Raw genomic sequence first — 13,589 nt, 5'->3', positions numbered from 1 at the left:
CATCTACTCCGAATTATCAGGCCGGAACGCCGTAAGTTACTTTATATGACAGTTTGTACAGATAACTTTGGATATTAATGTGTATTTGCTAACATGAATGTTTTAGTGAGAGTAATGCACTTTATTGATGTAAACATGCTTCTGCCTGTTGAGATGGAGTTTATTTTCTGTCATTTCAGTTTTCACCACATGTTCATGGAGACAATTAAACAAGCTGCAACTAAACTCCAGGGTCTTCATTTGTGGTTTAACTCGGTGTCACCAACATCCTCGTTGAAAACACTACAGTGAAAAGGCGGCTACTGGTGATTCATCACGGTCAAAATGGCATCCAGTAACAAGTCTGCACGCAGTTTAAGGACCAGCCGCTCATCTGGATCAGCAGTAAGCGCTGCCCATGCTCGAGCTAAAGCAGAGGCTGCCAAGGTGAGAGCATGCTATGCAACAAAAGAAGCACAGTTGAAGGTCGAAAAAGCTCAAAGCGAACTGGAAAAGGCAAAAATAGATGCAGAATTAGAAGTGTTAACATTACAGAGGGAAGCTGACGCTGCTGTAGCTGAAGCAGAAGTGCTAGAGGAAGCTGAAGCTATACAAGAAGAACCTGAGAGTAGAAAATCTCCATCAGAAAGCGTAAAATTAGAACGTACAAATGAATATGTACGATCTCAAATGGAGACCAAGCTATCTCCCAGTCCACAAAAATTACCAACCACTTCTTGCCCCCAAGCAAGTTCACCCAACACATTTGTAACGTGGCATCCCTCTGAAGAAGGCAATTTAGAGCCACAACCCATCAACTTTGAAACAAGACTTACCAAAGATAATATTGCTGCTCTAAATAAGCCCAGCCAGCTGAAAGGTGAAACAAAACCTAAAGTGGAGAAACAAAGTACCTCTCTCAACCCATGCGGCTCACCATTCGTACCTCAGCATAACTATAACACCACGGCCAGCATTTTAAATCCAGCAGAGCCCTTTGCCCAATACATGGCACGTCGAGATTTAATAATCTCAGGCCTTTACCAGTTCGACGATAGGCCAGAGAACTACAGAGCATGGTGCTCTTCATTTACCAGTGCAACAGCTGAAGTCCAACTCACCCCCATTCAAGAGCTAGATCTCATGACAAAGTGGTTAGGGAGAGAGTCAAGTGATCAGGTGAAACGCATACGTTCAGTATATGTCAACAACCCCACATTAGCTCTATGCAAAGCATGGGAAAGACTGAATGAATGTTATGCAGCATCAGAAATAATCGAAAGGTCACTTTTCCAACGGTTGGACAGTTTCCCCAAAATAACAGTCAAAGATCATGTCAAGCTTCGTGAACTAGGAGATTTACTGCAAGAGATTCAAGGCGCTAAGGAAGACGGCCATCTGCCTGGTCTACTCTATCTGGACACTTCTCGTGGAATCAGCCCAATCGTAGACAAACTCCCATATGGACTTCAGGAGAGGTGGATGTCACACGGCTCTCAATATAAAGAGAACAACCAAGGCTGTTTCCCACCTTTTGAGTACTTCTGTGAATTCATATGTAAAGAGGCAAAGAAACGCAATGATCCAAGTTTCCAACAGCAAAACTTAAAACCAGAAAAACCTTTTGCAAAAAACTTAAATTCCAGCAAGCCAATTACTGTACACAAAACCTATATTTCTCCCCCTAACAAGGACTTTAACCGGAACTGCCCACTACATAACAAGCCACACCCGCTCAAAAGATGCAGAACATTTAGGAATAAAGCACTGGACGAAAGGAAGGCCTTCCTCAAAGAGAAAGGATTGTGCTTCAGATGCTGTTCTTCAGATACTCATCTTGCGAAGGAATGCAAATCTTCGGTAAAGTGTTCTGAATGTGACAGCACAAGTCACGATGCAGCCATGCATCCCGGTCCTCCACCACAGACCAACAACGCTCCACCTCCGGCACAAGAGAATGGCGGGGAGAGAGAAAACAGTCATGACATGGTTGATGTCACAACAAGCTGCACAGACGTGTGCGGTCCAGGTCAGTGGGGACGTTCATGTTCCAAGATATGTCTCACATGGGTGTACCCTAAAGGTGACAAAGACAGAGCTGTTAAGGCATATGTAATACTAGACGATCAGAGCAATCGTTCTTTAGCCAAGCCTGAGTTCTTCGAACTTTTTGACATTAAAAGTGAACCTTTCTCCTACAATCTTAGAACATGCTCTGGTGTTGTAGAAACATGGGGTAAAATAGCTGAAGGCTTCCATATCGAGTCACTGGATAGGTCAGTGGTGATCCCTCTACCATCGCTCATAGAGTGTCAGGACATCCCTAACAATAGGAATGAAATCCCAACTCCCAGCGCAGTGCTACACCAGCCGCACCTCCGTACCATAGCAAAGTACATCCCAGAGCTAGACCCTAAAGCCGAAATACTCCTGCTACTAGGGAGAGACATTTTACAGGCACACAAGGTCAGGCAGAGAATTAACGGCCCCCATAATGCCCCCTTCGCCCAGCGCCTAGACCTAGGGTGGGTTGTAGTTGGGGAGGTCTGTCTGGGTAATGTCCATAGGCCTACAGTCAGCACCCTGAAGACAGTCGTTCTGGAAAATGGCCGCCCTACAGTTTTCAAACCATGCAGTAGCCTCCTGCAACTCAAAGAAATGCCACACACAAACAGGCCAGGTAAAGCGCCCGAACAAACTCTGGGTCAAACAGTTTTTAACCGGACAGATAACGACAACAAACCAGCTCACTCAATACAGGACACTCTCTTTCTAAATATGATGGACAATACTATGTACAGAGACGTGGACAACAGTTGGGTCGCCCCACTTCCATTTAAGGAACCCCGCCAGCAATTACCAAACAACAGACAGCAGGCAGCCACGAGGTTCTCCTCCTTAAAACGCACCCTTAATAGGAAACCTGAAATGCGGGAGCATTATGTGGCCTTCATGGAAAAAATCCTCTCCAATGGTCACGCTGAGGTGGCCCCCCCACTGGAAAAGGGAGAAGAGTGTTGGTATCTTCCAACATTTGGAGTCTACCACCCCCAAAAACCCAATCAGATCAGGGTTGTCTTCGATTCTAGCGCCCAGTACTTGGGTGTCTCTCTTAACAGTGTCCTCCTTACTGGCCCTGATTTAAACAACACACTTGTCGGAGTTCTTCTCCGCTTCCGGACAGAAAGTGTTGCAATCATGGCAGATATACAGCAAATGTTTCACTGTTTTATGGTACGCGAAGACCACCGCAACTTCCTCCGTTTTCTGTGGCATAGAGACAACAACCCAAACAACGAAGTTGTCGAGTACCGGATGAAAGTCCACGTGTTTGGCAACTCAACATCCCCCGCTGTTGCCATTTATGGACTACGCAAGGCCATCAGAGCAGGTTCGAAAGACTATGGTGCAGATACAGTAAAGTTCGTGGAGAGGCACTTTTACGTAGATGACGGCTTGATCTCTGTCCCCTCTCCTGCTGAGGCTATAGACTTGCTTCAAAGAACACAAGCCTCACTCGCTGAATCCAACCTACACCTGCATAAGTTCGTTTCCAACTCTCAGGCAGTTATGCAGGCCTTCTGCCCAGAAGATTGTGCTCCTGTCATTAAAAACTTAGATTTAAGTGGTGAAGAGATACAATCCCAGCGAAGCCTTGGACTCATTTGGGAAATAACAAGAGACACATTCACTTACTCAGTGGCCACCTCAAGCAAGCCATTCACTCGCCGTGGCGTATTGTCCTCTGTCAATAGCGTCTTCGATCCCCTGGGCCTATTGGCACCCATTACAATCCAAGGAAGGGCCCTACTCAGAGAGCTTACTTCAGAATGTTCAGATTGGGACGTACCCCTTCCAGAGGACAAACGAAGCAGATGGGAAACATGGAGAAATTCCCTTCAGGATCTAAGAGAACTACATGTTCCCAGAACCTACACATCCACCTCACTAAGTCGAGCAAAGCGAAAGGAACTGTGTTTGTTCTCAGATGCATCTACTAAGGCCATAGGAGCTGTGGCCTACTTAAAGGCAGTTCAAACAGATGGGAAGGTCGAGGTTGGGTTCATAATGGGCAAAGCAAAACTAGCCCCCCTGTCAGAACCTACAATACCAAGACTTGAACTATGTGCAGCCGTCTTGGCAGCAGAAATGGCTGACCTCATCCAAGATGAGTTAGACTTAGACTTTGATGCAGTGCATTTCTATACGGACAGTAAAGTAGTGCTTGGCTACATCTGTAATGAGTCAAAAAGGTTTTACACATACGTTCACAACAGAGTACAGCGCATTCGCCAGTCATCTAAGCCAGAACAGTGGCATTATGTGCGCACAGAGGAAAATCCAGCAGACCATGCGTCTAGGTCACTGTCGGCATTCCAACTAAAAAAGTCCACCTGGTTCACCGGACCACCCTTCATCCACCGTCCTGGCGCAGAGACAACACAACTGAGTGGAAGGTTTGACCTGATTGAACCAGATAAAGACTCAGAAATTAGACCAGAAGTAAAAACTTACGTCACTCACCTCCAAGTACTCATCTGTAAGCGTTTTGAGCACTTTTCTACTTTTCAGTCTTTAGTCAGAGCCATAGCAAATCTTATCCACATTGCAAAGTCCTTCAATGGGACTAATCCAAACAAAAAATGCAAAGGCTGGCACAAATGTCATCTGCCTCAAACTCCAGAGGAGATTGCTCAAGCAAAAACTGTCATCTTCAAAGAGACACAGAAGGCATACTTTGAGAAGGAACTTTCTGCCCTTGATGCTGGCAAGCCAATCTCAAAACAGAGCCCCCTCAAGAAGCTCAGCCCAATGTTACAGGACAGTCTCATTTCTGTTGGAGGCCGACTCAAACACGCAGAAATTGAGAGTGTTGAAAAGAGCCCAGTAATTCTTCCAAAAAACAGTCACATCTCCCTTCTGCTCACTCGCCATTATCACGAGCTAACAAGGCACCAAGGTCGTCATCTGACGGAAGGAGCAATCAGAGCTGCTGGGCTGTGGGTTTTAGGCGGCAAAAAACTAGTCAATTCAGTAATCCACAAATGTTTAACCTGCCGCAAACTACGTGGAAAACAAGAACAACAACTCATGGCGGACCTACCACCTGAACGCCTAAAAACTTGTCCTCCTTTCACCTACGTCGGCCTTGATGTCTTTGGACCGTGGTCCATAACAACCAGGCGTACCAGGGGCGGAGTAGCTGAAAGTAAGCGGTGGGCCATCATGTTTACCTGCATGAGTTCGAGAGCTGTGCATATTGAGGTAATCGAATCTCTGGACACATCCAGCTGCATAAACGCCCTCCGCCGCTTCTTCGCCCTGAGAGGCCCCGCCAAACAGCTGCTATCTGACCGTGGCACCAATTTTATTAGCACTTCAAAGGAACTTGGAATGGATAAATCACTCCAACAGTGCCTAACTGTCCAAGGCTGCAGTTGGGAGTTTAATCCACCACACGCATCCCACATGGGAGGCTCTTGGGAGCGCATGATCGGAGTCGCCCGCAGAATCCTGGACTCCATGCTACTACAAAATAAGGTTCAACTGACTCACGACGTGTTATGCACACTCATGGCTGAGGTTACAGCCATAATAAATGCAAGGCCGCTCGTCCCAGTATCCTCTGATCCAGAGAACCCCTTCGTCCTATCCCCTTCAATGCTCCTTACGCAGAAATCTTGCCTCCTATCCCCACCTGGAGACTTTTCGGATAAAGACCTCTACAACAAACAATGGAGACGGGTCCTAGCCCTTTCCAACCAGTTCTGGACACGCTGGAGGCGAGAGTATCTACCCACATTGCAGCAAAGGCAGAAATGGACCGGGTCGCGCAGAAACCTCCAAGTTGGTGACCTGGTTCTGCTCAAGGACAAGCAGGTTGCACGAAACAGCTGGCCCATGGCCAGGGTCACTGCCACATTCCCAAGCAAGGACGATCGAGTAAGGAAAATTGAGGTAAAGATATGTACTGAAGGGTGCATAAAGACATTTTTGCGACCAGTTACAGAAGTTATCCTCCTCATGCCAAAGGACTGAATGCATAATGTTCGTTTAGCATAGTGGCCTCGAGAGGCCAGGCGGGGAGTGTGTTGCCTTTAAGGCGTTTCTCTGAATAAATAGGTTCATAAATTTGAAATAAATAATTCTAAAAAGATTTGCCATTAAAAATTAATATGTGTTGTTAAAATGAATAATTCATGTTGTATATACGTTTTAGTTAAAAGGAAAATATCGCTAAAATGTATTTCCCGTTCTGGCGGGGCACTTCCGGTTCCGGTAAAGCACTTCCGGTTTTGGTCAAGCGCTCGGTTTTGCTGAGAAACAGGCTCCTCATGTTAAAGGCAGTATGGAGATGTAATCAAATGCCATCTACTCCGAATTATCAGGCCGGAACGCCGTAAGTTACTTTATATGACAGTTTGTACAGATAACTTTGGATATTAATGTGTATTTGCTAACATGAATGTTTTAGTGAGAGTAATGCACTTTATTGATGTAAACATGCTTCTGCCTGTTGAGATGGAGTTTATTTTCTGTCATTTCAGTTTTCACCACATGTTCATGGAGACAATTAAACAAGCTGCAACTAAACTCCAGGGTCTTCATTTGTGGTTTAACTCGGTGTCACCAACATCCTCGTTGAAAACACTACAGTGTTTTTCCCGTACAGCTCCACGCCTTGGTGTTCCCCTGGACAAGCTGGATGAGGTGACCAGGGAGAGGGAGGTCTGGGCTTCTCTGCTTCAGCTGCTGCCCCCCCATAAACACAAGAAAATGGATGGATGTATATTTCTGAGTGAAATGATGGCTGAAGTTAGATAAAGTTCTTATCTGCCTGCTAGTGAAATGGTGATTATTTTGGACTCAAAATTACATGTGTAATAAGTTAATAAGAAAAGTTAATAAGAAAAGACTTTTCAAATGGCTGCTGCAACTTTGCTATTTATTAGATAAATCAGATGCATACAATAATATTATGACTGCATTAGATATTGTCAGCTCATATGGCTGAAGGTATACAGAACAGTTTCAAACATCAACTGATTGAATCCATGAATTTGAAAACGTGCTTCTAAGTGAAAGATACAGACATGTACAGACTGTTCAACAGTCAGAGTAAAGTATTTGAATTGGAGAGTTACAAGTATTTACTTGACCATAAACTGTGTTTTGAACGTCATGCTGATGTTGCTACTAAAAAAGTTAAGCAAAGACTGCTCTTTGAGCTCATCTGAGATGTTGTCCTTGTTTTACACACGTTTTATTGAATCTGTTGTGTCTTTCTGTATTGCTGCTTGGTTTTGTAACATGACTGTGAAGAACAAGGATCGGCTGGGACTTTTGGTAAAAACTGCGAGCACAATCTCAGGGCATTGGCAAGATGGACCTTTGGCCATTTATAGCAAAAATATGCTTATGACGACTCATTATATTATTAATAGTTTTAACCACCTAATTCCAAGTGAGTTTGACTTGTTGCCCTCTGGATATAATTTTATAAAACCTTTGAGGAAGACCAAAAGATTTCCCCTTGTGGGACGATAAAGTATTTGAATTGAGTTGAATTGCTTCTCTAACAGGACACTATTTACACTCAACTCAGCACAGACACACTGAGGACCCAAACCAGACTCTGAACCCAGGATAAAGAGGTTCAGTGAATGTGGTGTTGAAGGTGTGGAGGTGGATCAGAGTGTCAGAGGAGACTCTGTAGAAGGACAGAGTGCCAGCAGGACAGTCCACATACACTGCTACTCTCTTAGAGCCAAAGGAGGAGGAGATGGCTGATGTTTCGTTATTGTGCCAGACAGAACGAGGACCATCATCAGAGCAGTTCAGACTCCAGGACTGATCATTAAATCCAAACTCAGCATCTTTACTGCCTCCTTTCCTTCTAATGCTTCTGTAACTCACTGATATATAAACGTCTCCGCTCCACTCGACCTCCCAGTAACAGCGACCAGTCAGACCATTTCTACACAGCAGCTGAGGCCAATAAATAAATCTGTCTGGATGATCAGGATATGACTGAACCTCCTCCACATGTGTCACCTTCCTGTTGTTGTCAGACAGTTGGAGCTTTGTGTGCACTGTGTTTGTGTCGATTGTGAGTTGACAGGAATCTGATGGAGAGAACAAACACAATCCAGCTGCAGTTATTGATCCATCATCTGTTCATTGATTGACACTTTGATGATGACTCCTGACATGATGAAGATGGTTGAATGTGTGCTGCTTTGTTTTCATGAATCCCATTAAAAACACACTTACACTTCCTCAGACCTGGTCTCAACCATCGGACTCCAGCAGGCTCCACCCTGAAAGGAGGAGGGGGGTCAGAGCAGCACAGTCAGCATGCACACATGGACATTACATGGCTCTCATACACAGACTGTTAGACACTGATAAAGGAACAGTCCAACATTTTCACAAATACACTTTAATCCATACATGGATCAAACTGCTGATGATTTGGACTGATCCTGGATCTGTCAGTACACCACTGTATTTAATGAAGTTGTCAGGTTTCATGGGTGAGTTCAAGGTTGAGGGTGAATTCATGATTTGGTTTTGTTTTATGAAAAATGTATCCCTAGCTTTTCTTGATTATCATTTCGTTTCCCTTTCTAATCCCTCTCTGTGTCCATCTGTTTTCCCCATTTAGTTGTGTAAAGTTAGTCTATTCTCCCCAGTTGGACATGTCTCTGTATTTGTTTTTACCATTTTGTCTATCTTTGTCTTTTCTCAGTTTTCTGTTTCCTTTTTTAACTTTGATAGTCCTGCTACAACTGTAGCTTGCCTCCACCGGTGTATGAATGTGAGAGTGAATGGGTGGATGACTGGGTGTGTAAAGCGCTTTGGAGTCCCTAGGGGGGACTAGTAAAAGCGCTATACAAATACAGGCCATTTACCATTTACTTCCTTTTGAGTTATGGTCAGTTTTTTTTCCCCATTTTCCCATTAATTAGATTTTGTTCAGCTGTGATCCCCGCCTTTCCACTTTGCCCTCTTTTACATTATTATATGTATATTTAAGTTCTTGGTTTTCATCCCCTCATGCTGTGTGGTCTTGCCCTGTTTGATTTTCTCATTTGTGAATATCAGCAATTAGTGAAGCCTTGAAGCTTGTATTGAAAAAAGATTAATTACTCAATGGTTTTCAACACAGTCCTCTTTGGTGGCATTTGGTAGAAAATATGAAGAGTAGCTTTAATCTGGAAATGAAAACAAACTGTTTCACTATGATCACTCTGTCTGCAGAGCTCAGTTCATAAATTCTATTTAATATCAAGTGAAAATTCTGTGTGATATCAGGCTGCCATTGTGGTGCTTTGAACATTTAATTTTGGGGGTGAAAACATAATGTTGTGACTATTTGATTAATAAATAATTTTGATGATGGTGTCTTCTTGCAGATTCATTGTCACTTTCTGTCAGGTAGTCACACTGTCATGACATTCTTATGGCAAAGGCAAAAAACTTTCCCTTTTTAAACGTGGTCGGGTTGTTGAACTGCATAAGCAGGGTCTTTCACAGCACGCCATCGCTGCTGACGTGTGATGGAGTAAGACAGTCATTTGGAATTTCTTAAATGATTCTGAGGGTTATGGAACAAAACTGTCAAGTGGAAGATGCAAAAAACATTTCACCAGCACTGAGCCAGAGGATCCAATTGGTTGTCCATCAAGACAGTGGACGATCCTCAACTCAAATTAAGGCCATTACTGGTGCCAACTGCAGCCCTATAACCATCTGACGGCACCTGAGAGTGAAAGGCTTCATAAACAAATAACGTCTTCAAAGGCCTCGTCTCCTTGAATGCAACATAACTGAACTTTTAGACTTTGCAAGAAAGCATCAAACATGGGACACTGAAAGGTGGAAGAAAGTTTTATTCTCTGATGAGAAAAAAATTTACTTGGTTCTGGTGGTATCCAATGTTACTAGCATGACAAGCAGATCCCATGTAAGAGGTTTTGTACGCGCCACAGTAGAGGGGACACCATAATTGTCTGGGGTGCTTTTTCCTAGTGAAACAATGTGCTCCAGGACAGATTTAAAAACACAGACTGGAATAGGTTCACCCACACAGACCTGGACCAGTACGCCTCATCTGTACTGGATTACATCTCCGAAACCACAGACAGTGTCACCACCCAGAAACGGATCACCATGTACCCCAACCAGAAGCCTTGGATGAACCGGGATGTTCGTCTCCTCCTGAAGGCCCGCAACACTGCCTTTAGGTCAGGAGATGCACACGCCTACAGCACAGCCAGGGCTAATCTAAAGAAGGGCATCAAAAAAGCCAAACACCATTACAAAAAGAAGGTAGAAGAACACTTCTCCAACTCCAACCCCCGACGCATGTGGCAAAGACTCCAGACCATTACAGACTACAGGACCACCAAACCCTCCCCCGCATCCTCTGATGTCCCCTTCCTCAACGAGCTCAACAACTTTTATGCTCGTTTTGAGCGAGGGAACCCCACAACCACAACCAAAGCAGACATGACGCCAGACCACCAACCTCTGACTCTCTCCCCCACCGATGTAGGAGCGGTGCTGAGCAGGATCAATGTCCACAAGGCTGCAGGTCCCGATGGCATCCCCGGGCGTGTTCTCAGAGCATGTTCTGGGGAGCTTGCAGGAGTGCTCACAGACATATTCAACCTGTCCTTGGCCCACGCTGTGGTACCGGCCTGCTTCAAATCCACCTCCATCGTCCCGATACCCAAAAACTCCAACCCATCTTGCCTCAATGACTACCGCCCAGTAGCACTCACCCCCATCATCACTAAGTGCTTAGAGCAGCTGGTCCTAGCACACTTCAAATCCTGTCTCCCCCCCACCCTGGACCCCCACCAATTCGCATACCGCCAGAACAGGAGCACAGAGGATGCAGTCTCCATCGCACTGCACTCTGTCCTCTCACACCTGGACAACAACAACACCTACGCCAGAATGCTGTTTATAGACTTCAGTTCAGCATTCAATACAATCCACCCCTCACAACTCATCAGGAAACTGACAGACCTGGGCATCAGCTCCCTCATCTGCAAATGGTTACTGGACTTCCTGACCAACCGCCCCCAACATGTCCGGCTGGATAACCACCTGTCCTCAGACATCCTGGTGAACTTCTATCGCTGCACCATCGAGAGCATCCTGACCAACTGTATAACAGTCTGGTACGGGAACTGCTCTGCCTCGGACCGGAAGGCGTTGCAGAGGGTTGTGAAAACTGCCCAGCGCATCGCCGGAGCACCACTTCCTGCCATAAAAGACATCTACAGGAAGCGGTGTCTGAAAAGGGCTGGGAAAATCATCAAAGACCCCAGTCACCCATCACATGGACTCTTTCCCCTCCTGCCCTCTGGGAGGCGCCACAGGAGCCTCCGGACTAAGACCACCAGGTACCGGAACAGCTTCTTCCCCACAGCTGTCAGACTCCTGAACTCTGCCTCCTGACATCTGACCCACATTAAACTCATGGACTGAACATACACACCCCCACAATGGACAACTGTACCCTCAAACACAATAATAACATGGAGTGAACCACCACTCACAACCACTAGCACTTTATATAGCCTCTGTAGAAACTATCTACACCCTCACTTATCTTAACTGCACTACTGTATAGCTCTGTGTAAATAATCATTCTGTACATTCGATAATTTTTAATCCTACAACTGTTTACAACTTGCATAGTTCCCATTTCTGTACAGCTGTATATCTCAGATTCTGTAAAGTTATTTATTTCATATTCTGTATAGTTTTTCATATTTATATCCTGTTCATAGCCTGTACATAGCTTGTACTCACTACAGCCTGTACATACTTATAGTTATAGAATATTCACAACATACTTCATACCGTGTACATTATAACATACCATAATAGACCCATTTCTGTAATATACTCACATATCTATATTATTGCTAATATATATTGTAATATATCTATATCACTAAAGCACTTCTGGATGGATGCAAACTGCATTTCGTTGCCCTGTACCTGTGCATGTGCAATGACAATAAAGTTGAATTCTATTCTATTCTATTCTTTGTCTCACTCCCATTTCTTCTTGTTGCATGTTTTTCTGTCATTTCTCAAGTGGTCTTAAACTTTTGTTCTGGAGTGTATAATAATGTACAACACACTGTGGTAGGCTGGGAGTAATGCTTGCCCTCCACAAAAGCATGTGGAGGTCAAGCCTCAACATTTTGGAATTGAACACTGGACAGCTGGTAAGAATTCTTTCATTTAGAAAATCCAAAATCAGAGTGATTTGATATGAGCTAGTGATCTGAGTGACTTGATATTGAGTGAGTGACACTGTGAGTAACACTGAAGGGAAATTAGTATGTAGAAAGAGTAAATTTCTTTGGAATGGCTTTAGAAACTTCTAAAATTTGAATTGAAATGACATATCAACTACGACAGTCCTACAACATCCAGAGCCTGAAGGAGCTCAGTGTAAACCTCATCCACCCTAGACGTCCAGTCACCAAGAAGTTGTTAAACTATCTCAGTGACCTTGCCGCCAGTAATGGCGAGTCATCTCCCTTGTCCCTATACTTTGCTTCCTCTAACAACAGTGTGGTTGCAAGATTAAGTAGGTGCTCTAAGTATTCCTTTCATCACCCAACTATATAACGATTTGGGAACACAGCTGAATTTAATTATAAATGACTCGAGAGGAAGCTTAATAATATCCTATCTGCAAGTCAAGTTAATTTTGTGGACCTTCTCATCTTTGAGGTCTTTGTAATTGTAAAGGTAAAATTTGTGTATGAGTATTAACAGCCACTTTTTTGAAGTCCTTATACATTATTCCAGACTTTAAAAATCGACAGGTCCCTGGGATTTATTTTCCAGCTCTCTAAAGTAAATCCCAGCAAATTCCCAAGTGCCATAGAGCAATAGATGCTATGGGCTTATCACGTTTGCAGAGAAGTACACTGAACACAGTATTTTTTAGAGTGAATTGTTAAATGGTGTCATTTTTATGCTTACCATCTCTACATTGTTTTAACTCTGTGATGAAAGGAATTCCTTTGTCCCCCTCCCCAGCCTCTCGAGGTTCTGGGGGGGGGGGGGGGATGTAGTGTTTTATCACAAGCACATTCTTGTGAAGGTCTGTTTGATGTTTGGTAAGCTTCCTGCCCTTTGTATGGCTTCACTGTGTTATCTATGGTAAACCATACATTGGGTGTAGGGGAGACTACCCTCTTTATGACCAAGGATGTTGCTTCCTGCTTTTATGACTCTTTTGGTCAGCAGGAGCGCACACGCACGCACACACGCACACACACACACACACACACACACACACACACACACACACACACACACACAGCCTTGTCTTAGAACCATGTGGGCTTTGCTTTGCTGTGATGTGTATTGTGTGTGTTTTCCCAATAAAAGTCAGCGAGAGGAGGCCGTCGTTGGGGTCATTTTGTGGTAGATACCAACGAGGCCTCCCTTACAAGTAAATCGATCGATCGCTGACTGTCTTGTTTTCTTCATGATGATTAAGTCTCTAAACCAGCGGGGCTTGTGGAAACACAGACCCAATCAAAGTTCAAGCAAAGATGTTA

At 44.3% G+C, this 13,589-nt stretch overlaps 1 protein-coding gene across 2 annotated transcripts in view; it reads right to left on the bottom strand.

Moving 5' to 3' along the window:
* LOC146634712 (NACHT, LRR and PYD domains-containing protein 3-like) overlaps positions 1-13,589 on the bottom strand; it is a 106,462-nt gene that overhangs the window by 71,852 nt on the left and 21,021 nt on the right. The gene's annotated exons all lie outside the window — the stretch shown is intronic.

The sequence above is a fragment of the Diplotaxodon limnothrissa genome, linkage group LG3, assembly GCF_057381915.1.
Source record: "Diplotaxodon limnothrissa isolate DT_005_m linkage group LG3, D_limnothrissa_male_GT1.1, whole genome shotgun sequence".
Classification (NCBI taxonomy): Eukaryota; Metazoa; Chordata; class Actinopteri; order Cichliformes; family Cichlidae; genus Diplotaxodon; species Diplotaxodon limnothrissa.
This window is presented reverse-complemented; position numbering and strand designations above follow the sequence as displayed.